Here is a 23,396-nt window from a genome sequence, read left to right as displayed (position 1 = left end):
CTTACTGCTCCCAAGCGCTTTCCTGTGCTACCTATGTTTGGAAACTGCTTCCAGGATGGTTTGCTCTATCATCTTGCCAGGGATCGAGGAGAGGCTGACCATCGTGTGAGTTGCCTGTATCTTCCTTCTTGCCCTTTTTGTTCCTCTTGCCTATGTGGAGACAGAAGAGGTTGAGGTGTGTCCTGAGCCACTTGAAAACCTTGCAAGTTCTTTTCAGGCAACTCTCATCTCAAAACAAAGGCTTCCTTGGGGACACACATGGAGCTGCTCACACTCAGAAACTCAGAAACTCAGACCATTGTTGGGCTGGCCGACGAGGATGGGATTCGAACCCACGCGTGCAGAGCACAATGGATTAGCAGTCCATCGCCTTCACCACTCGGCCACCTCGTCAGCATGTGGCTACTGCTGCTCCTGCCGCTGCTGCCACTGTGGCTGCAACTGCTCCTCATTTTGCTGCTCCTGCTCCTGCTGCTCCTGCTCCTGCTCCTGCTCCTGCTGCTCCTGCTCCTGCTCCTGCTCCAGCTCCAGCTCCAGCTCCTGCTTCTGACGCCTACAGCTTTTTATACTCTTTGACATGGGAGAGAGGAGACAGCCTCCAGCTTTTGCCTTTTGCGACTGCTCCACTCTCCTGACAGCTGGGCTGAGCTCCGGGCACTGTGGGAAATAGGTCTCGGCATTCACATCAGAAAACGACTGAACAGCAGAGCCCCACGCTCCTTCCCGGGAGGGAACACCAGAGAGTGCCTGCAGAGCAGCCCAGCACCTCCAAAAGACTTGAGCTTGACTTTGAGATTAATTTGTCACCAGCCACCTTTCCCTCACATTCTGGAAGGATACCACCAGCTCATATGGACAGGAGTCACTCACACTTGACTGGTGGACTTTTTTCACCAGGACAGAGCACGTGCCTCAGGCTTGGCCATGGCGCCTCTGTGCTGGTCCCCCGGCGCTCACCCAGCATCTCATCACAGGCTGCTTCTCTCCCAGCACAGCTAACAGTCAGGAACGAAGAGGGAGCTGAGGGACACCAGCCCCACTGCACACAGCTCCTCTTTTCACCTGCCAGAGCTGCAGTGCTGCAGAGAGTTGAAACAACTGCACTGGTCCCCTGAGCCCAGACCTTTCCGTGCCTTGAAGGTCAGACCTTGAGCTGGGGAAAATGGTGCCGAGGCCAGGCTTGCTGCCCCTGCTGGATAACAGAAAGGCGGGTACGGGATTGCGCACCGTGGGATGGACACGGATGGCAGGGCCCTGGCAGCCTCTCTTTCTCCTCCGCCTGGAGGAGGAGAGAAAATTCCTGCCCTGGACAAAGGGGAGCAGTGCACAGCCTTGGGGGCTGGGGCCAGAACCACTTGCACCCTGGTGACCCCAAGTAGTTTCTCCTAGCCCCAGGCCACCCCATGGGCCTGCAATTGCGGAGACATGTGAACCAGGAGAACTGACAGATTCAGGATTGCCTCCAGGGCAGGAGCCCATGGCAGGAGGGAGGCCAGGCCTGGGAAATGCCATGCTGCGCCGAGCTGCTTCCCCAGACTGCTGGCACTCCCCATTGTGCATATGAAAGGTTCCTGGGATTCACTTTCTGGGTTCTTAACAAAGACTTTCCTAACAAAGTAGCCAGGCCCATCACTGGCTCTCATTAATGCAGCACTTGGTTGAGCCCCTGCTGTAATCACTGCAGCACAGGGACACTCAACAGAAAATGGGGCTTCCTTCATTCCGTATTTTGTGGCTTTCAAGGGGTGCCGATGAGTACTGGGGCTCCTTCCACAAGAGCTCTCACCCCAAGCTGGCCTTGTCTCCATCGCTATGGGATGTCAGGGGCAAAAGACGAGGCCCTCTCAAAGCCAGGAACTAGGGAGAAAGCCCGAGTTTTACCAAGCGAGGAACTCTTTTGGACACTCAGCTGGTTGGGATTGGAGAAGAGGGGACAATGAAACAGGACTCTCTTGCAAAGCTGATGCCCAATGTCTTTAATGAGAAAATCAAAGGACAATGGAAAAGGCGAGAGCTAAAGCAATGCATTTTGGAGGAGGCTGAGTAAAGCTCAGAGAAGTGCTGCCATCTGAAGGAAAACCTGCACGCCAGGGATGCTGCTTTTCCAACTCCCCTTCAAGGCTCTGGCAGTCATGTATCTCCTAGACCCATTGCTACGGAAGGAAGGAGGAGGTATTTGGTGGGGAGCGTAAGGCAAAGCAGAGCAAGAGGGGGAAAGAGAGAGGCTTCCTTGGGAAGAGACGGAAGGCCAGCGCAGGCCCCTTCCTCCAGCTAGTGGGAGCGGTGGGAGCTGGGGTACCTGCAGACCATGGCCGCGCTCTCAGGGCTGGCTCCAGGGCTTTCCTGGAGGCTCCCAGCGCTCAACCACGGGGAGGCAATATACGGCCTTCAGCATAAGAGATTGCCCCGTCCCAGAGGCCCGCAGAGCCCACGGCCCAGACCGGACCACCCAAAGCCCCCCAGCCCCAGGGAGCCCCCAGAAGCGATGGGCACACTGCCAGCGCTGAGAGAGCTCCCCACGGCAGCCGACGCGGTGGATCCCACGGCTGTGCTCTGAGGGAAGGAGCTGAGGATTGGGCCCGGCAGCGTCACCAGGACTGGCGAGGGCTGGATGGCAACGCTGGAGTCGGCGCACCGGATGACGCAGGGCTCGTTGCAGCTGTTGGCAAGCGGGGTTGGGCCGCAGGCAGCTGGCAGGCACGGGCTGTAGCACGCCATGTCTCGCGGAGGGAGGCGACCCTGCAAGACCGGGAGGGAGCAGAGGGCATTAGCTGTCGGGCCCTTTCAGACCTCCAGCTTGGCTCCTCTGAGAACGGGCAGTGCCTGGGTCAGGTCAGATCTCCCTGGCAAGTTCCTTTCCGTGCCAAGAGTGACCAAGGCAGGTTGCTGCACTATGGATGGGGGAGGAAGCACATTGTGTCCGGTTAAATGGTACTGGTCATGCAGCCTCAGACTTCAGCAGAGCCACTGCTACAAAGGAGCCAAACTGACTCCCTCTCGGAAGGGAACAAAGCCTTCCCTCTTCCCTCACCACCTCACCTCCCAGAAGAGGGAAGCCCAGTGTATTTTCAAGCCTGGACCACGTATCAGAAGGAGCACGTGCAGAAGGGAAGCAGTCCCCCAGCCAGAAATCCTCCCAGCAGGAAGAGAAGGAGTGAGTTCAGACTTACCAAGTTCACCGTGGAGAGCAAGGGAAGAGATATGGATGGAAGGGCCTGGAGTGGCACAGGCTTTTTATATGGTGAGCCGGCGCCTCAGGAGACCTGGAACACACCTTCTTTGTGCAGCACGTCAACGGAGAGCAATTTGAGGCTTGCAAAGCACAGCCAAGAGATGAAGAACTTGTCTCTTTCATCTGAAAGGTCTGGCTTGCATTTCCCTGTTGGGTGAGAGCACAGTGATTCATTAGATGCTGGCTCCTCAAAGCAACGGTCATTTGGGGTCCCATGCCAGTTCCCAGGAAAGGGTTTCCGTAGCTCCAGGCCCTGTGTGTGGCTTGTGCACATCTTTGTTGGGCACGTGACTACCACGCTCAGTCAGGCCTTCAGCTGTGGAGCCCTCCAGATGAAGGCCACTCACGTGGGCCTCCTGTTGAAGGGCTGAGGCTGACCTTGAGAAACACAAGGCCCCGCAGGGCCATGGAAGGGCTCAGCAATCAGCCAAGCCCCGGCTGGATGCCTGTCCGGCTGAGAGACACGGAGAGGAGGAGACTCAGCCCCCTAGAGGTGGATGGAAGATGAAGGCCAAAGAAGGAGATGTGAGATGCAGAGAAGCACCACGGTGTGAAGGGATGGGGGCACTGGGACCATTCCTAGAGGTGGCCAGGTAGCTCTGTGGTGGCCTCAAAACAAAGGAAAAAAGGGGAAGGGGGGAAGAAACAAGGTCTCGTTCTGTGGAAATCTGTCAATGCTCATTCTCAGAATCCTCATGCTCAAAGTGGGTAGTCAGCCCCAAGGGTGCAAGGTCAAAGTGGCTGAGGAGTACACTCATAGCATTTGCCTGAGGGTGCTTTTCACTTTTGGTTGCCTTGCCAGCCCTGGGAAGGACGTGTCCTCTTGTGGCTGCAGTTCAAAGCAGAAGGCATCTTGCGGAGCAAGGATGGGCCTGTGCTGTCCGCTTCCTGCCCTCAGGTGTTACCCCGTGCCTGCTGAGGCAGGTGGATGCACGTGCCCTCTCCCGCTGCCTCAGCTTTGCTCAGGCGCAGCAAAGGCCAGGCTCCTCATGCAGTAGAGGAATGCCTCCCCACCCTTCCCACATGCAGCAGCGGGGCAGGATGGCAGGCCAAGGAGGAGAGTAGCCCAGCGATGGTAGTCACTGCCTGCTGTAGCGGAGCTGTGATGGGCTGTGTCATGCTCCTGCCTGGTGGCAAAGGAGGCTACGTGAGGAGCAGAGTGTCTGTCCTGGCGTCTGCTCCTCTTTGCACGACCTCTCAACTGCCGGAAGGGAGAGCAGAGAGGGAGGAGCAGCAAGGCTGTACATCAGTAGTTTGAGTGCTCAGGCATTAGTGCACTGGCCGGGAACAGAGCAGCCATAGGGCAGGTCATGCCATTTGGGGAGTTTCCCTCAGGGTTGGTTCCTGCTGGCAGCTTCCCCTGCGGGGATTGCTGTGGGCACCCCGTGGCTCTTCTGCGGGGCTGGGCCACGTCTCAAAAGGCCACATCTCAGGGCTTTGGGGGCTGGAAGAGATGGGCAGCCACTTCCCTGCCCTTCAGCTGGGGACACGCTGGGGCTCGAGTGCCTCTCAAGTTCCTCCTCTCAAGTTCCTCCAAGGCCTCAGAGCCTTGCAGGAGGGAGCATCACTGGCTGCTTTGTCAGTGCACTTCCAGTTCCACCTGGAAAAGAGGCACGGGTGGCTGCCTCCCACCCTGGCGCCGTAGTGACTCCTGGGACCTCTTTCTGCCTGTACGGAGTGAGCACGTTTCTGCCGTGAGCTGTGGCACTGGGTTGACCGTCCCGGCAGGACGGCACTACAGCCCCAGAGCATGGCTCTGCTGGAAACAACGGCAGAAGTGAGACCGAGCCATCAATCCTTTGCAGCGGAAGCCAACAGCCCCCACCCAAGACCCTTCCCCCAAACGGCACGGCTGCCCGGCTGAGAGCGTGGCCCATCTTCCCAAGCAGCACGGGCAGTCAGAGGCTTTTTCCAGGCAGCTCTTAGGGCTGGCGACACGCACCTGGCCTTTGAGCTCCCCCCGGACCTTTCCAGACCGGCACAGTCTCCACTATGGCTCACAGGGTAGCAGGGAGCACCATCTGGTGCCACTCAGTGGCTGCAGCCTCAGTCCGGTGGCCTGTCACGCCCGTCTGTCAAAAAAAGCAGGCTCCCCAGGCCCTGGATACATCGTGTTGGCAACTTGCCTCCATTTGGTCTGTGCTCCACAAACGTGCGGGAGTGGGAATGTCAGGGCACGTCCGTGCTGTCCTCCTTTGGCTGCTGTTTCACCAAGGAGCATGACAGGATTTCAAGGAGTCACCAAGTGGTTGGGCAAGACGCTAACAGCCCTGACAACACTGTACAAAAAGCTGCATTTCTGCAGGAATGGGGACAGGAGGTTGCGCCTAGGGTCCCCTGCACACCTAAATTCCTTTCCCCCAGAGCCCCTGATGCCAGTGCCTGGATGATTTGCACCAAGGTGGAGCTGAGGTGTCTCATAGTGCCTCAGCACTTTTGGGTGACTCCGAGGTGGTCTGCTGGTGCCACCTCGCAATTAAAGGGCCCTGAATGTGCCAATCCATCCCTGAGCCAGGGAAAACAAGCCAGACCCTCTGGGTCAGTGACCCGAACAAGCCACCCGGCCATAATGCAAAGGTGAGTGTCGTTTGGGAAGACTGCGCCAAAGCAGACAGGTCTACTTGGTGATGGCTCGCTTTCAGGCATGAGTCAGCAGGCTCCTTCATCGCTGTCCAGGGCCACGTTGAGCCTTTGCTTCTCCTCGGGACAGTAACGAGTAAAGTCCTGGCAGGCAAGGCAAGGGCTGTGCAGTTCCCAAAGAAAACACTCTGGCCTTTGCTGACCGAAGACAACAGCTGAACTGCTGGGCTCCCTTTGCATGGCTGGAAAGTGTGTGCATCACCGAGGCCCGAGGGGAGCAGAGATCTGCCACCGAGAAGCCCGATCCTCTCCAGCAATGGCCTGTGTCCCCGTCCCTGTACACAGCGGGGTTTCTCTCCAGACCGCAGGAGGGCCTTGTTTGACGACCCCCTTCCAATCACCCCAGGGATCTGAGTCTCCTCCGTTCTCTGTCCCTCAGCAGAACAGCCGTCCTGCAGAGGCTTGGCTGGGCTCTGAGCAGGCACTGGGGTTGCTCAGGGTCGGCCTCAGCCCGCCAAAGAGAGACCCTTCTGAGCGGCCTTCAGGCGTGCCCCGCTGGCAAAGTCCTAAGTAAGTGGCGGCCATGTTCCCCAGGAAGGGCAGGACGCGCACAACACCTCCTCCTGGCCTGAATCTGCTGCAAGGCTTCACCAGCAACTGGCATGAGACCTCAAACGAGCGTTGGTCTGGGGAAGAAACATAATTGCTATCAACCAAATCACTTCAGTGCTGCCCAGGATGAAAAGGGAGCCAAGCATTTCTGGCAAAGGAGGCATGTCTTTCGTCGACCAGCAGAGCTTTCAGAAGCCAAAATTGCTGTTTCTCAACATGCTTCGTGTTTGTGTCATTTTTCAGCTCCCCTGGGGCTCTGGGCCACAGTATAAAAGCGTGCCCAACTCCCAGCTCCTCCATCCTCTCCTCGTGCCTTCCTCTGCTCTGTGAAGGTGGTAAGTCTCAGTTCATTTTGCCTCTTGTCTCCTCGGTTGGCAGGACAGTTTTTGTGGGGAGGGCTGCATGCATTTTGCCTCCCTCATCCTGGGTGAACAGTCTAGGATGTGAAACAGGGCATTGGTTGGTTTCTTTGCCAGCTGTGGTTCTATCCAAGGCGCAGGACATACGGCCAGCACTCCCTACCCAACGCCCGGGCCCTTCCTCCACCATCCGCAGTTCAGCAATGCTCCTTTTGCATTATTGGCATGACGAGGAGCTTCCTCGGGAGAGCTAGTCCTACCATAGATGTCTTCTTCCGTAGTGGCTGCTGTCTTCAGGCGCCCTGTTGCGTTTTACTCAGACGTGTCCCCTCCTGAGAGCAGTGGGTGAGAGGAGCCTGCCCTGACAAGACCAGGGTTCTGGAGGGCGGGGGGCGGGGGAAGAAGGAGACCCATTTGGCTGAGTGAACAACTCCATGCTGGTACAAGGGCTGATGATCAGGAAGTACACAGCCTGATGCCAAGCAGAGGGAGCCTCTTGGTCTGCAGTGGAAAATCTTTCCCTGACTAAGGCCACAGCATCAAGGCTATGCTCAACCCGTCTGAAAAACCTGGCATCCATTTCCTCATACCGGGAGGGGACTTACTGAGGACTCTCTGAAGGGCACCTTCCCTAGCAAGCCTTCAAGGCTGAGCAGAAGGATTGTTGTGAAATATCCTCGCAGCCTGCAGACGTACCCTCGGTAATGGAGCAACTGGAGGCAGCAGAGTGCCTCCATGGGGCAGGCGTGCCTGGGAGTGGCAAGGCTGGCTGAGGTATAGGCTGCAAAGGAGCTTGACTTGGGCGGGGGGAGCTTCCAAACAGGAGGTTTGGACAGACCCTCTCGGGTGACCCTTCAGTTGCAAACAAATACCCACCGCAGGCCCACAACAATCACAGAAACCCCCTCTCTGCAGACACTGGCGGTCCATCAACCGTTGGGCCATGCCACTGCTTCTGCCTTTGAGAATGTTTACCAAGTGGGACCCTGCATTTCATGGGGCATTGCAAGTAATTCTGGCCAGATTATCCCGGCTCCTTGTGGGTGAGACATGCCAAGCAGGTGAGAGAAGGGCTCTTCAGTTATGGCAGGCTGTGACCAGGCAGCGGGGAGGTTAAGGCAGTGGAGAGGAGGCTGCATTGTGGTGTTCTGCCAAGTTGTGGGCCCTCCTGCCGGACACAGCTTTCTTGACTCGTGCCCCATGCTACATCTCTCTCTGCTGAGCTCCTAGGCACTGCCCGTTCTCAGAGGAGCCAAGCTGGAGGTCTGAAAGGGCCCGACAGCTAATGCCCTCTGCTCCCTCCCGGTCTTGCAGGGTCGCCTCCCTCCGCGAGACATGGCGTGCTACAGCCCGTGCCTGCCAGCTGCCTGCGGCCCAACCCCGCTTGCCAACAGCTGCAACGAGCCCTGCGTCATCCGGTGCGCCGACTCCAGCGTTGCCATCCAGCCCTCGCCGGTCCTGGTGACGCTGCCGGGCCCAATCCTCAGCTCCTTCCCTCAGAGCACAGCCGTGGGATCCACCGCGTCGGCTGCCGTGGGGAGCTCTCTCAGCGCTGGCAGTGTGCCCATCGCTTCTGGGGGCTCCCTGGGGCTGGGGGGCTTTGGGTGGTCCGGTCTGGGCCGTGGGCTCTGCGGGCCTCTGGGACGGGGCAATCTCTTATGCTGAAGGCCGTATATTGCCTCCCTGTGGTTGAGCGCTGGGAGCCTCCAGGAAAGCCCTGGAGCCAGCCCTGAGAGCACGGCCATGGTCTGCAGAGGAGCTGAGCTCCCACCGCTCCGCCTGGAGGAAGGGGCCTGCGCTGGCCTTCCGTCTCTTCCCAAGGAAGCCTCTCTCTTTCCCCCTCTTGCTCTGCTTTGCCTTCCGCTCACCACCAAACACCTCCTCCTTCCTTCCGTAGCAATGGGTCTAGGAGATACATGACTGCCAGAGCCTTGAAGGGGAGTTGGAAAAGCAGCATCCCTGGCGTGGAGGTTTTCCTTCAGATGGCAGCACTTCTCTGAGCTTCACTCAGCCTCCTCCAAAATGCATTGCTTAAGCTCTCGCCTTTTCCATTGTCCTTTGATTTTCTCATTAAAGACATTGGGCATCAGCTTTGCAAGAGAGTCCTGTTTCATTCTCCCCTCTTCTCCAATCCCAACCAGCTGAGTGTCCAAAAGAGTTCCTCGCTTGGTAAAACTCAGGCTTTCTCCCTAGTTCCTGGCTTTGAGAGAGCCTCGTCTTTTGCCCCGACATCCCATAGCAATGGAGACAAGGCCAGCTTGGGGTGAGAGCTCTTGTGGAAGGAGCCCCAGTACTCATCGGCACCCCTCGAAAGCCACAAAACACAGTATGAAGGAAGCCCGAATATTGATAGAATGAGAGAATCGCCCCGAGTGGCAGGGACCTCCAAAGATCCTCTGGTGCAAGCTTTTGTGGGAAAGGGAGCCTAGATGAGATTATCTAGCACCCTGTCCAAGCGCATCTTGAAAACCTCCCAGTCATGGGGACTCTACCACGTCCCTGGGGAGGCTGTTGCAGTGAATGATTGTCCTCACTGTAGAAGATGTCTTTCTTATATCAAGGTAAAACCTCTCCCAGTTGCTCCCTGTCCTCTCCGTGTGGCTCTTTGTTAAGAGAGAGTCTCCGTCCTCTTTGTAGTGGCCTTTAAGTACTGGAAAACTGTGCTGAGTGCAGGGGAAGAGCATGACAGGACGGCACGAGAGTGGGTATGGAATGTTTGGGGAGAGGAACCAGAGGTGGGGGAAGGGAGGGTTCAGGGTGGTCCTGGGAGGAAGAAACGTGGGAAAAGTAGAGGGAAGATGGGACAACATGGCTGTCACTCAAGAATTGGTTGCTGTTCGGGATGCTTGCCTGGCCCTGCCCTGCTTCGGATCAGCGCAGCCTGTCCTGTGTTCTTCTTAAGCTCTATTCCTAACTCTTCTCCCTGGTGAGGGGCTCTCTATTCTGTGCGTATGTGTGGGTATGGAAGCCTAGGGGCCAGCAACTGGAGTCAAACCACAGGTCGCCGTGGTTGCTGCCTGGGTGGTGCCAGTCACTGGAGTGGGACCAGAGGTCACTGGGACTGTTTGTCTGGGGTGCCGGCACCTGGACAGACCAGGGTGAGTGGAAATAACGTGCCAGCAAGTGGAGCGTGTGAGGGTATGCAAGTCAGCGTGTGGTTGCTCTCGAGCATCAAGCCAGATGCTGCGGCGAGTGGGTAAAGCCGCTTGGGAGCCACGTATGGGTGTGTGCCTCTAAGGGTGAGGTCACAGAAGGAGTAGGCTACAGGAGGCACCAGAGGGTCCTGGCCAACTGCCAGAGACACCTGTTAGTGTCTGCGTGCGAGCCTCTAGGGGCGAGAGAACCGGGGGAGCTGGCTACCAGAAGGACCAGGGTGTCCAGGCCAACTGGAGCCAGGCACCAGCTACAGGGTAGAGGGGCTACAGTCTGAGCCCAGCTGATGGAGGGCTCCACGTTGTACAGGTGTGTAGTATTTTCCCACTCACAGACCTTCCTCGTGATTAGCCAGAAAGAGGACCTGGAGGAGGCTGTGGGTGCCCTTTGTTGAGTGCTGAGTGTTTCTGCCTGGGCTGATGGGTGTGGTCGGCCATGTGTATATGGGTTGTATGCATGGATCTGTGTGTGTGTGTGTGCCTCCTGGGAGGCATGCTCAGCCTGGCTGCTGGCTGGGCCTGGGGGCACGGAGCTGTGGCAGCCTGAGCTCTGCTGGGCTGCTGGGTTCAGCAGCCACCGAACAGAGGGGGATCCTTCTGGATTCGAACTGCCAGCGCAAGAGGCAGTGGGCACAAATTAAAACACCTGCAATTCCATCTCAAGGCAAGAATCCGCTTTCTTGCCGTCAGGGGTGTCACACAGTGGACCAGGTTGCGCAGAGAGGTTGTGGAGTCTCCGTCCTTGGAGGTACTCAAAACCAACTGGACTATGTGCTAAGCAACCAGCTCAAGGTGACCCTGCTGGAGCAGTTGGCTTGCACTAAAGGATCTCAGGAGGTCCCTTCCCACCCCAACGATTCTGAGATTCTGTGGACAGACGAGAGCAATGCCTCCCATAAAAGAATATCTTGCTTGAAATGTTCTGTGACAGAAGGTGGGTTACGCGTGTTTTGTTTTCGTTCCGCGGCTGGTTGAGCCTTCCTGAAGGCAAGGTAAACAGCATCCAGTGCTCTTCCCTTCTCCGCCAAGCTCGTCACCTCACTGTAGAAGGCTACCAGCTTGGTTAAGCATGACTTCTCCTTTAGAAATCCTAAATGCTTACTGCTCCCAAGCGCTTTCCTGTGCTACCTATGTTTGGAAACTGCTTCCAGGATGGTTTGCTCTATCATCTTGCCAGGGATCGAGGAGAGGCTGACCATCGTGTGAGTTGCCTGTATCTTCCTTCTTGCCCTTTTTGTTCCTCTTGCCTATGTGGAGACAGAAGAGGTTGAGGTGTGTCCTGAGCCACTTGAAAACCTTGCAAGTTCTTTTCAGGCAACTCTCATCTCAAAACAAAGGCTTCCTTGGGGACACACATGGAGCTGCTCACACTCAGAAACTCAGAAACTCAGACCATTGTTGGGCTGGCCGACGAGGATGGGATTCGAACCCACGCGTGCAGAGCACAATGGATTAGCAGTCCATCGCCTTCACCACTCGGCCACCTCGTCAGCATGTGGCTACTGCTGCTCCTGCCGCTGCTGCCACTGTGGCTGCAACTGCTCCTGCTCCTGCTGCTCCTGCTCCTGCTCCTGCTCCTGCTCCTGCTCCTGCTCCTGCTCCTGCTCCTGCTGCTCCTGCTCCTGCTCCTGCTCCAGCTCCAGCTCCAGCTCCTGCTTCTGACGCCTACAGCTTTTTATACTCTTTGACATGGGAGAGAGGAGACAGCCTCCACCTTTTGCCTTTTGGGACTGCTCCACTCTCCTGACAGCTGGGCTGAGCTCCGGGCACTTTGCGAAATAGGTCTCGGCGTTCACATCAGAAAACGACTGAACAGCAGAGCCCCACGCTCCTTCCCGGGAAGGAACACCAGAGAGTGCCCGCAGACCAGCCCAGCACCTCCAAAAGACTTGAGCTTGACTTTGAGATTAATTTGTCACCAGCCACCTTCCCCTCACATTCTGGAAGGATACCACCAGCTCATATGGACAGGAGTCACTCACACTTGACTGGTGGACTTTTTTCACCAGGACAGAGCACGTGCCTCAGGCTTGGCCATGGCGCCTCTGTGCTGGTCCCCCGGCGCTCACCCAGCATCTCATCACAGGCTGCTTCTCTCCCAGCACAGCTAACAGTCAGGAACGAAGAGGGAGCTGAGGGACACCAGCCCCACTGCACACAGCTCCTCTTTTCACCTGCCAGAGCTGCAGTGCTGCAGAGAGTTGAAACAACTGCACTGGTCCCCTGAGCCCAGACCTTTCCGTGCCTTGAAGGTCAGACCTTGAGCTGGGGAAAATGGTGCCGAGGCCAGGCTTGCTGCCCCTGCTGGGTAACAGAAAGGCGGGTACGGGATTGCGCACCGTGGGATGGACACGGATGGCAGGGCCCTGGCAGCCTCTCTTTCTCCTCCGCCTGGAGGAGGAGAGAAAATTCCTGCCCTGGACAAAGGGGAGCAGTGCACAGCCTTGGGGGCTGGGGCCAGAACCACTTGCACCCTGGTGACCCCAAGTAGTTTCTCCTAGCCCCAGGCCACCCCATGGGCCTGCAATTGCGGAGACATGTGAACCAGGAGAACTGACAGATTCAGGATTGCCTCCAGGGCAGGAGCCCATGGCAGGAGGGAGGCCAGGCCTGGGAAATGCCATGCTGCGCCGAGCTGCTTCCCCAGACTGCTGGCACTCCCCATTGTGCATATGAAAGGTTCCTGGGATTCACTTTCTGGGTTCTTAACAAAGACTTTCCTAACAAAGTAGCCAGGCCCATCACTGGCTCTCATTAATGCAGCACTTGGTTGAGCCCCTGCTGTAATCACTGCAGCACAGGGACACTCAACAGAAAATGGGGCTTCCTTCATTCCGTATTTTGTGGCTTTCAAGGGGTGCCGATGAGTACTGGGGCTCCTTCCACAAGAGCTCTCACCCCAAGCTGGCCTTGTCTCCATTGCTATGGGATGTCAGGGGCAAAAGACGAGGCCCTCTCAAAGCCAGGAACTAGGGAGAAAGCCCGAGTTTTACCAAGCGAGGAACTCTTTTGGACACTCAGCTGGTTGGGATTGGAGAAGAGGGGAGAATGAAACAGGACTCTCTTGCAAAGCTGATGCCCAATGTCTTTAATGAGAAAATCAAAGGACAATGGAAAAGGCGAGAGCTTAAGCAATGCATTTTGGAGGAGGCTGAGTAAAGCTCAGAGAAGTGCTGCCATCTGAAGGAAAACCTCCACGCCAGGGATGCTGCTTTTCCAACTCCCCTTCAAGGCTCTGGCAGTCATGTATCTCCTAGACCCATTGCTACGGAAGGAAGGAGGAGGTATTTGGTGGGGAGCGTAAGGCAAAGCAGAGCAAGAGGGGGAAAGAGAGAGGCTTCCTTGGGAAGAGACGGAAGGCCAGCGCAGGCCCCTTCCTCCAGCTAGTGGGAGCGGTGGGAGCTGGGGCACCTGCAGACCATGGCCGCGCTCTCAGGGCTGGCTCCAGGGCTTTCCTGGAGGCTCCCGGCGCTCAACCACGGGGAGGCAATATACGGCCTTCAGCATAAGAGATTGCCCCGTCCCAGAGGCCCGCAGAGCCCACGGCCCAGACCGGACCACCCAAAGCCCCCCAGCCCCAGGGAGCCCCCAGAAGCGATGGGCACACTGCCAGCGCTGAGAGAGCTCCCCACGGCAGCCGACGCGGTGGATCCCACGGCTGTGCTCTGAGGGAAGGAGCTGAGGATTGGGCCCGGCAGCGTCACCAGGACTGGCGAGGGCTGGATGGCAACGCTGGAGTCGGCGCACCGGATGACGCAGGGCTCGTTGCAGCTGTTGGCAAGCGGGGTTGGGCCGCAGGCAGCTGGCAGGCACGGGCTGTAGCACGCCATGTCTCGCGGAGGGAGGCGACCCTGCAAGACCGGGAGGGAGCAGAGGGCATTAGCTGTCGGGCCCTTTCAGACCTCCAGCTTGGCTCCTCTGAGAACGGGCAGTGCCTGGGTCAGGTCAGATCTCCCTGGCAAGTTCCTTTCCGTGCCAAGAGTGACCAAGGCAGGTTGCTGCACTATGGATGGGGGAGGAAGCACATCGTGTCCGGTTAAATGGTACTGGTCATGCAGCCTCAGACTTCAGCAGAGCCACTGCTACAAAGGAGCCAAACTGACTCCCTCTCGGAAGGGAACAAAGCCTTCCCTCTTCCCTCACCACCTCACCTCCCAGAAGAGGGAAGCCCAGTGTATTTTCAAGCCTGGACCACGTATCAGAAGGAGCATGCGCAGAAGGGAAGCAGTCCCCCAGCCAGAAATCCTCCCAGCAGGAAGAGAAGGAGTGAGTTCAGACTTACCAAGTTCACCGTGGAGAGCAAGGGAAGAGATATGGATGGAAGGGCCTGGAGTGGCACAGGCTTTTTATATGGTGAGCCGGCGCCTCAGGAGACCTGGAACACACCTTCTTTGTGCAGCACGTCAACGGAGAGCAATTTGAGGCTTGCAAAGCACAGCCAAGAGATGAAGAACTTGTCTCTTTCATCTGAAAGGTCTGGCTTGCATTTCCCTGTTGGGTGAGAGCACAGTGATTCATTAGATGCTGGCTCCTCAAAGCAACGGTCATTTGGGGTCCCATGCCAGTTCCCAGGAAAGGGTTTCCGTAGCTCCAGGCCCTGTGTGTGGCTTGTGCACATCTTTGTTGGGCACGTGACTACCACGCTCAGTCAGGCCTTCAGCTGTGGAGCCCTCCAGACGAAGGCCACTCACGTGGGCCTCCTGTTGAAGGGCTGAGGCTGACCTTGAGAAACACAAGGCCCCGCAGGGCCATGGAAGGGCTCAGCAATCAGCCAAGCCCCGGCTGGATGCCTGTCCGGCTGAGAGACACGGAGAGGAGGGGACTCAGCCCCCTAGAGGTGGTTGGAAGATGAAGGCCAAAGAAGGAGATGTGAGATGCAGAGAAGCACCACGGTGTGAAGGGATGGGGGCACTGGGACCATTCCTAGAGGTGGCCAGGTAGCTCTGTGGTGGCCTCAAAACAAAGGAAAAAAGGGGAAGGGGGGAAGAAACAAGGTCTCGTTCTGTGGAAATCTGTCAATGCTCATTCTCAGAATCCTCATGCTCAAAGTGGGTAGTCAGCCCCAAGGGTGCAAGGTCAAAGTGGCTGAGGAGTACACTCATAGCATTTGCCTGAGGGTGCTTTTCACTTTTGGTTGCCTTGCCAGCCCTGGGAAGGACGTGTCCTCTTGTGGCTGCAGTTCAAAGCAGAAGGCATCTTGCGGAGCAAGGATGGGCCTGTGCTGTCCGCTTCCTGCCCTCAGGTGTTACCACGTGCCTGCTGAGGCAGGTGGATGCACGTGCCCTCTCCCGCTGCCTCAGCTTTGCTCAGGCGCAGCAAAGGCCAGGCTCCTCATGCAGTAGAGGAATGCCTCCCCACCCTTCCCACATGCAGCAGCGGGGCAGGATGGCAGGCCAAGGAGGAGAGTAGCCCAGCGATGGTAGTCACTGCCTGCTGTAGCGGAGCTGTGATGGGCTGTGTCATGCTCCTGCCTGGTGGCAAAGGAGGCTACGTGAGGAGCAGAGTGTCTGTCCTGGCGTCTGCTCCTCTTTGCACGACCTCTCAACTGCCGGAAGGGAGAGCAGAGAGGGAGGAGCAGCAAGGCTGTACATCAGTAGTTTGAGTGCTCAGCCATTAGTGCACTGGCCGGGAACAGAGCAGCCATAGGGCAGGTCATGCCATTTGGGGAGTTTCCCTCGGGGTTGGTTCCTGCTGGCAGCTTCCCCTGCGGGGATTGCTGTGGGCACCCCGTGGCTCTTCTGCGGGGCTGGGCCACATCTCAAAAGGCCACATCTCAGGGCTTTGGGGGCTGGAAGAGATGGGCAGCCACTTCCCTGCCCTTCAGCTGGGGACACGCTGGGGCTCGAGTGCCTCTCAAGTTCCTCCTCTCAAGTTCCTCCAAGGCCTCAGAGCCTTGCAGGAGGGAGCATCACTGGCTGCTTTGTCAGTGCACTTCCAGTTCCACCTGGAAAAGAGGCACGGGTGGCTGCCTCCCACCCTGGCGCCGTAGTGACTCCTGGGACCTCTTTCTGCCTGTACGGAGTGAGCACGTTTCTGCCCTGAGCTGTGGCACTGGGTTGACCGTCCCGGCAGGACGGCACTACAGCCCCAGAGCATGGCTCTGCTGGAAACAACGGCAGAAGTGAGACCGAGCCATCAATCCTTTGCAGCGGAAGCCAACAGCCCCCACCCAAGACCCTTCCCCCAAACGGCACGGCTGCCCGGCTGAGAGCGTGGCCCATCTTCCCAAGCAGCACGGGCAGTCAGAGGCTTTTTCCAGGCAGCTCTTAGGGCTGGCGACACGCACCTGGCCTTTGAGCTCCCCCCGGACCTTTCCAGACCGGCACAGTCTCCACTATGGCTCACAGGGTAGCAGGGAGCACCATCTGGTGCCACTCAGTGGCTGCAGCCTCAGTCCGGTGGCCTGTCACACCCGTCTGTCAAAACAAGCAGGCTCCCCAGGCCCTGGACACATCGTGTCAGCAACTTTCCTCCATTTGGTCTGTGCTCCACAAACGTGCGGGAGTGGGAACATCCCCATGGAGGGCATGTCCATGCTGTCCTCCTTTGGCTGCTGTTTCACCAAGGAGCATGACAGGATTTCAAGGAGTCACCAAGTGGTTGGGCAAGACGCTAACAGCCCTGACAACACTGTACAAAAAGCTGCATTTCTGCAGGAATGGGGACAGGAGGTTGCGCCTAGGGTCCCCTGCACACCTAAATTCCTTTCCCCCAGAGCCCCTGATGCCAGTGCCTGGATGATTTGCACCAAGGTGGAGCTGAGGTGTCTCATAGTGCCTCAGCACTTTTGGGTGACTCCGAGGTGGTCTGCTGGTGCCACCTCGCAATTAAAGGGCCCTGAATGTGCCAATCCATCCCTGAGCCAGGGAAAACAAGCCAGACCCTCTGGGTCAGTGACCTGAACAAGCCACCCGGCCATAATGCAAAGGTGAGTGTCGTTTGGGAAGACTGCGCCAAAGCAGACAGGTCCACTTGGTGATGGCTCACTTTCAGGCATGAGTCAGCAGGCTCCTTCATCGCTGTCCAGGGCCACGTTGAGCCTTTGCTTCTCCTCGGGACAGTAACGAGTAAAGTCCTGGCAGGCAAGGCAAGGGCTGTGCAGTTCCCAAAGAAAACACTCTGGCCTTTGCTGACCGAAGACAACAGCTGAACTGCTGGGCTCCCTTTGCATGGCTGGAAAGTGTGTGCATCACCGAGGCCCGAGGGGAGCAGAGATCTGCCACCGAGAAGCCCGATCCTCTCCAGCAATGGCCTGTGTCCCCGTCCCTGTACACAGCGGGGTTTCTCTCCAGACCGCAGGAGGGCCTTGTTTGACGACCCCCTTCCAATCACCCCAGGGATCTGAGTCTCCTCCGTTCTCTGTCCCTCAGCAGAACAGCCGTCCTGCAGAGGCTTGGCTGGGCTCTGAGCAGGCACTGGGGTTGCTCAGGGTCGGCCTCAGCCCGCCAAAGAGAGACCCTTCTGAGCGGCCTTCAGGCGTGCCCCGCTGGCAAAGTCCTAAGTAAGTGGCGGCCATGTTCCCCAGGAAGGGCAGGACGCGCACAACACCTCCTCCTGGCCTGAATCTGCTGCAAGGCTTCACCAGCAACTGGCATGAGACCTCAAACGAGCGTTGGTCTGGGGAAGAAACATAATTGCTATCAACCAAATCACTTCAGTGCTGCCCAGGATGAAAAGGGAGCCAAGCATTTCTGGCAAAGGAGGCATGTCTTTCGTCGACCAGCAGAGCTTTCAGAAGCCAAAATTGCTGTTTCTCAACATGCTTCGTGTTTGTGTCATTTTTCAGCTCCCCTGGGGCTCTGGGCCACAGTATAAAAGCGTGCCCAACTCCCAGCTCCTCCATCCTCTCCTCGTGCCTTCCTCTGCTCTGTGAAGGTGGTAAGTCTCAGTTCATTTTGCCTCTTGTCTCCTCGGTTGGCAGGACAGTTTTTGTGGGGAGGGCTGCATGCATTTTGCCTCCCTCATCCTGGGTGAACAGTCTAGGATGTGAAACAGGGCATTGGTTGGTTTCTTTGCCAGCTGTGGTTCTATCCAAGGCGCAGGACATACGGCCAGCACTCCCTACCCAACGCCCGGGCCCTTCCTCCACCATCCGCAGTTCAGCAATGCTCCTTTTGCATTATTGGCATGACGAGGAGCTTCCTCGGGAGAGCTAGTCCTACCATAGATGTCTTCTTCCGTAGTGGCTGCTGTCTTCAGGCGCCCTGTTGCGTTTTACTCAGACGTGTCCCCTCCTGAGAGCAGTGGGTGAGAGGAGCCTGCCCTGACAAGACCAGGGGTCTGGAGGGCGGGGGGCGGGGGAAGAAGGAGACCCATTTGGCTGAGTGAACAACTCCATGCTGGTACAAGGGCTGATGATCAGGAAGTACACAGCCTGATGCCAAGAAGAGGGAGCCTCTTGGTCTGCAGTGGAAAATCTTTCCCTGACTAAGGCCACAGCATCAAGGCTATGCTCAACCCGTCTGAAAAACCTGGCATCCATTTCCTCATACCGGGAGGGGACTTACTGAGGACTCTCTGAAGGGCACCTTCCCTAGCAAGCCTTCAAGGCTGAGCAGAAGGATTGTTGTGAAATATCCTCGCAGCCTGCAGACGTACCCTCGGTAATGGAGCAACTGGAGGCAGCAGAGTGCCTCCATGGGGCAGGCGTGCCTGGGAGTGGCAAGGCTGGCTGAGGTATAGGCTGCAAAGGAGCTTGACTTGGGCGGGGGGAGCTTCCAAACAGGAGGTTTGGACAGACCCTCTCGGGTGACCCTTCAGTTGCAAACAAATACCCACCGCAGGCCCACAACAATCACAGAAACCCCCTCTCTGCAGACACTGGCGGTCCATCAACCGTTGGGCCATGCCACTGCTTCTGCCTTTGAGAATGTTTACCAAGTGGGACCCTGCATTTCATGGGGCATTGCAAGTAACTCTGGCCAGATTATCCCGGCTCCTTGTGGGTGAGACATGCCAAGCAGGTGAGAGAAGGGCTCTTCAGTTATGGCAGGCTGTGACCAGGCAGCGGGGAGGTTAAGGCAGTGGAGAGGAGGCTGCATTGTGGTGTTCTGCCAAGTTGTGGGCCCTCCTGCCGGACACAGCTTTCTTGACTCGTGCCCCATGCTACATCTCTCTCTGCTGAGCTCCTAGGCACTGCCCGTTCTCAGAGGAGCCAAGCTGGAGGTCTGAAAGGGCCCGACAGCTAATGCCCTCTGCTCCCTCCCGGTCTTGCAGGGTCGCCTCCCTCCGCGAGACATGGCGTGCTACAGCCCGTGCCTGCCAGCTGCCTGCGGCCCAACCCCGCTTGCCAACAGCTGCAACGAGCCCTGCGTCATCCGGTGCGCCGACTCCAGCGTTGCCATCCAGCCCTCGCCGGTCCTGGTGACGCTGCCGGGCCCAATCCTCAGCTCCTTCCCTCAGAGCACAGCCGTGGGATCCACCGCGTCGGCTGCCGTGGGGAGCTCTCTCAGCGCTGGCAGTGTGCCCATCGCTTCTGGGGGCTCCCTGGGGCTGGGGGGCTTTGGGTGGTCCGGTCTGGGCCATGGGCTCTGCGGGCCTCTGGGACGGGGCAATCTCTTATGCTGAAGGCCGTATATTGCCTCCCTGTGGTTGAGCGCTGGGAGCCTCCAGGAAAGCCCTGGAGCCAGCCCTGAGAGCACGGCCATGGTCTGCAGAGGAGCTGAGCTCCCACCGCTCCGCCTGGAGGAAGGGGCCTGCGCTGGCCTTCCGTCTCTTCCCAAGGAAGCCTCTCTCTTTCCCCCTCTTGCTCTGCTTTGCCTTACGCTCCCCACCAAATACCTCCTCCTTCCTTCCGTAGCAATGGGTCTAGGAGATACATGACTGCCAGAGCCTTGAAGGGGAGTTGGAAAAGCAGCATCCCTGGCGTGGAGGTTTTCCTTCAGATGGCAGCACTTCTCTGAGCTTCACTCAGCCTCCTCCAAAATGCATTGCTTAAGCTCTCGCCTTTTCCATTGTCCTTTGATTTTCTCATTAAAGACATTGGGCATCAGCTTTGCAAGAGAGTCCTGTTTCATTCTCCCCTCTTCTCCAATCCCAACCAGCTGAGTGTCCAAAAGAGTTCCTCGCTTGGTAAAACTCGGGCTTTCTCCCTAGTTCCTGGCTTTGAGAGGGCCTCGTCTTTTGCCCCTGACATCCCATAGCGATGGAGACAAGGCCAGCTTGGGGTGAGAGCTCTTGTGGAAGGAGCCCCAGTACTCATCGGCACCCCTCGAAAGCCACAAAACACAGTATGAAGGAAGCCCGAATATTGATGGAATGAGAGAATCGCCCCGAGTGGCAGGGACCTCCAAAGATCCTCTGGTGCAAGCTTTTGTGGGAAAGGGAGCCTAGATGAGATTATCTAGCACCCTGTCCAAGCGCATCTTGAAAACCTCCCAGTCATGGGGACTCTACCACGTCCCTGGGGAGGCTGTTGCAGTGAATGATTGTCCTCACTGTAGAAGATGTCTTTCTTATATCAAGGTAAAACCTCTCCCAGTTGCTCCCTGTCCTCTCCGTGTGGCTCTTTGTTAAGAGAGAGTCTCCGTCCTCTTTGTAGTGGCCTTTAACTACTGGAAAACTGTGCTGAGTGCAGGGGAAGAGCATGACAGGACGGCACGAGAGTGGGTATGGAATATTTGGGGAGAGGAACCAGAGGTGGGGGAAGGGAGGGTTCAGGGTGGTCCTGGGAGGAAGAAACGTGGGAAAAGTAGAGGGAAGATGGGACAACATGGCTGTCACTCAAGAATTGGTTGCTGTTCGGGATGCTTGCCTGGCCCTGCCCTGCTTCGGATCAGCGCAGCCTGTCCTGTGTTCTTCTTAAGCTCTATTCCTAACTCTTCTCCCTGGTGAGGGGCTCTCTATTCTGTGCGTATGTGTGGGTATGGAAGCCTAGGGGCCAGCAACTGGAGTCAAACCACAGGTCGCCGTGGTTGCTGCCTGGGTGGTGCCAGTCACTGGAGTGGGACCAGAGGTCACTGGGACTGTTTGTCTGGGGTGCCGGCACCTGGACAGACCAGGGTGAGTGGAAATAACGTGCCAGCAAGTGGAGCGTGTGAGGGTATGCAAGTCAGTGTGTGGTTGCTCTCGAGCATCAAGCCAGATGCTGCGGCAAGTGGGTAAAGCCGCTTGGGAGCCACGTATGGGTGTGTGCCTCTAAGGGTGAAGTCACAGAAGGAGTAGGCTACAGGAGGCACCAGAGGGTCCTGGCCAACTGCCAGAGACACCTGTTAGTGTCTGTCTGCGAGCCTCTAGGGGCGAGAGAACCGGGGGAGCTGGCTACCAGAAGGACCAGGGTGTCCAGGCCAACTGGAGCCAGGCACCAGCTACAGGGTAGAGGGGCTACAGTCTGAGCCCAGCTGATGGAGGGCTCCACGTTGTACAGGTGTGTAGTATTTTCCCACTCACAGACCTTCCTCGTGATTAGCCAGAAAGAGGACCTGGAGGAGGCTGTGGGTGCCCTTTGTTGAGTGCTGAGTGTTTCTGCCTGGGCTGATGGGTGTGGTCGGCCATGTGTATATGGGTTGTATGCATGGATCTGTGTGTGTGTGTGTGCCTCCTGGGAGGCATGCTCAGCCTGGCTGCTGGCTGGGCCTGGGGGCACGGAGCTGTGGCAGCCTGAGCTCTGCTGGGCTGCTGGGTTCAGCAGCCACCGAACAGAGAGGGATCCTTCTGGATTCGAACTGCCAGCGCAAGAGGCAGTGGGCACAAAATAAAACACCTGAAATTCCATCTCAAGGCAAGAATCCGCTTTCTTGCCGTCAGGGGTGTCACACAGTGGACCAGGTTGCGCAGAGAGGTTGTGGAGTCTCCGTCCTTGGAGGTACTCAAAACCAACTGGACTATGTGCTAAGCAACCAGCTCAAGGTGACCCTGCTGGAGCAGTTGGCTTGCACTAAAGGATCTCAGGAGGTCCCTTCCCACCCCAACGATTCTGAGATTCTGTGGACAGACGAGAGCAATGCCTCCCATAAAAGAATATCTTGCTTGAAATGTTCTGTGACAGAAGGTGGGTTACGCGTGTTTTGTTTTCGTTCCGCGGCTGGTTGAGCCTTCCTGAAGGCAAGGTAAACAGCATCCAGTGCTCTTCCCTTCTCCGCCAAGCTCGTCACCTCACTGTAGAAGGCTACCAGCTTGGTTAAGCATGACTTCTCCTTTAGAAATCCTAAATGCTTACTGCTCCCAAGCGCTTTCCTGTGCTACCTATGTTTGGAAACTGCTTCCAGGATGGTTTGCTCTATCATCTTGCCAGGGATCGAGGAGAGGCTGACCATCGTGTGAGTTGCCTGTATCTTCCTTCTTGCCCTTTTTGTTCCTCTTGCCTATGTGGAGACAGAAGAGGTTGAGGTGTGTCCTGAGCCACTTGAAAACCTTGCAAGTTCTTTTCAGGCAACTCTCATCTCAAAACAAAGGCTTCCTTGGGGACACACATGGAGCTGTTCACACTCAGAAACTCAGAAACTCAGACCATTGTTGGGCTGGCCGACGAGGATGGGATTCGAACCCACGCGTGCAGAGCACAATGGATTAGCAGTCCATCGCCTTCACCACTCGGCCACCTCGTCAGCATGCGGCTACTGCTGCTCCTGCCGCTGCTGCCACTGTGGCTGCAACTGCTCCTCATTTTGCTGCTCCTGCTCCTGCTGCTCCTGCTCCTGCTCCTGCTCCTGCTCCTGCTCCAGCTCCAGCTCCAGCTCCAGCTCCAGCTCCTGCTTCTGACGCCTACAGCTTTTTATACTCTTTGACATGGGAGAGAGGAGACAGCCTCCACCTTTTGCCTTTTGGGACTGCTCCACTCTCCTGACAGCTGGGCTGAGCTCCGGGCACTTTGCGAAATAGGTCTCGGCGTTCACATCAGAAAACGACTGAACAGCAGAGCCCCACGCTCCTTCCCGGGAAGGAACACCAGAGAGTGCCCGCAGAGCAGCCCAGCACCTCCAACAGACTTGAGCTTGACTTTGAGATTAATTTGTCACCAGCCACCTTCCCCTCACATTCTGGAAGGATACCACCAGCTCATATGGACAGGAGTCACTCACACTTGACTGGTGGACTTTTTTCACCAGGACAGAGCACGTGCCTCAGGCTTGGCCATGGCGCCTCTGTGCTGGTCCCCCGGTGCTCACCCAGCATCTCATCACAGGCTGCTTCTCTCCCAGCACAGCTAACAGTCAGGAACGAAGAGGGAGCTGAGGGACACCAGCCCCACTGCACACAGCTCCTCTTTTCACCTGCCAGAGCTGCAGTGCTGCAGAGAGTTGAAACAACTGCACTGGTCCCCTGAGCCCAGACCTTTCCGTGCCTTGAAGGTCAGACCTTGAGCTGGGGAAAATGGTGCCGAGGCCAGGCTTGCTGCCCCTGCTGGATAACAGAAAGGCGGGTACGGGATTGCGCACCGTGGGATGGACACGGATGGCAGGGCCCTGGCAGCCTCTCTTTCTCCTCCGCCTGGAGGAGGAGAGAAAATTCCTGCCCTGGACA

General features: G+C 57.3%; 3 non-coding genes across 3 annotated transcripts; all 3 read right to left on the bottom strand.

Moving 5' to 3' along the window:
• Window positions 1–311: 311 nt before the first annotated feature.
• TRNAS-GCU (transfer RNA serine (anticodon GCU)) lies at window positions 312–393 on the bottom strand. Its single transcript has one exon. It is a non-coding gene; the product is annotated as a tRNA-Ser (tRNA).
• Window positions 394–11,343: 10,950 nt separating this feature from the next.
• Window positions 11,344–11,425, bottom strand: TRNAS-GCU (transfer RNA serine (anticodon GCU)). The gene has a single exon. It is a non-coding gene; the product is annotated as a tRNA-Ser (tRNA).
• Window positions 11,426–22,398: 10,973 nt separating this feature from the next.
• TRNAS-GCU (transfer RNA serine (anticodon GCU)) lies at window positions 22,399–22,480 on the bottom strand. Its single transcript has one exon. It is a non-coding gene; the product is annotated as a tRNA-Ser (tRNA).
• Between the last annotated feature and the right edge of the window lie 916 nt (window positions 22,481–23,396).

The sequence above is a fragment of the Mycteria americana genome, chromosome 16 (genome assembly GCF_035582795.1).
Source record: "Mycteria americana isolate JAX WOST 10 ecotype Jacksonville Zoo and Gardens chromosome 16, USCA_MyAme_1.0, whole genome shotgun sequence".
NCBI lineage: Eukaryota > Metazoa > Chordata > Aves > Ciconiiformes > Ciconiidae > Mycteria > Mycteria americana.
The sequence above is the reverse complement of the archived record's forward strand: the minus strand, read 5'-3'. Positions and strand labels throughout refer to the sequence as shown.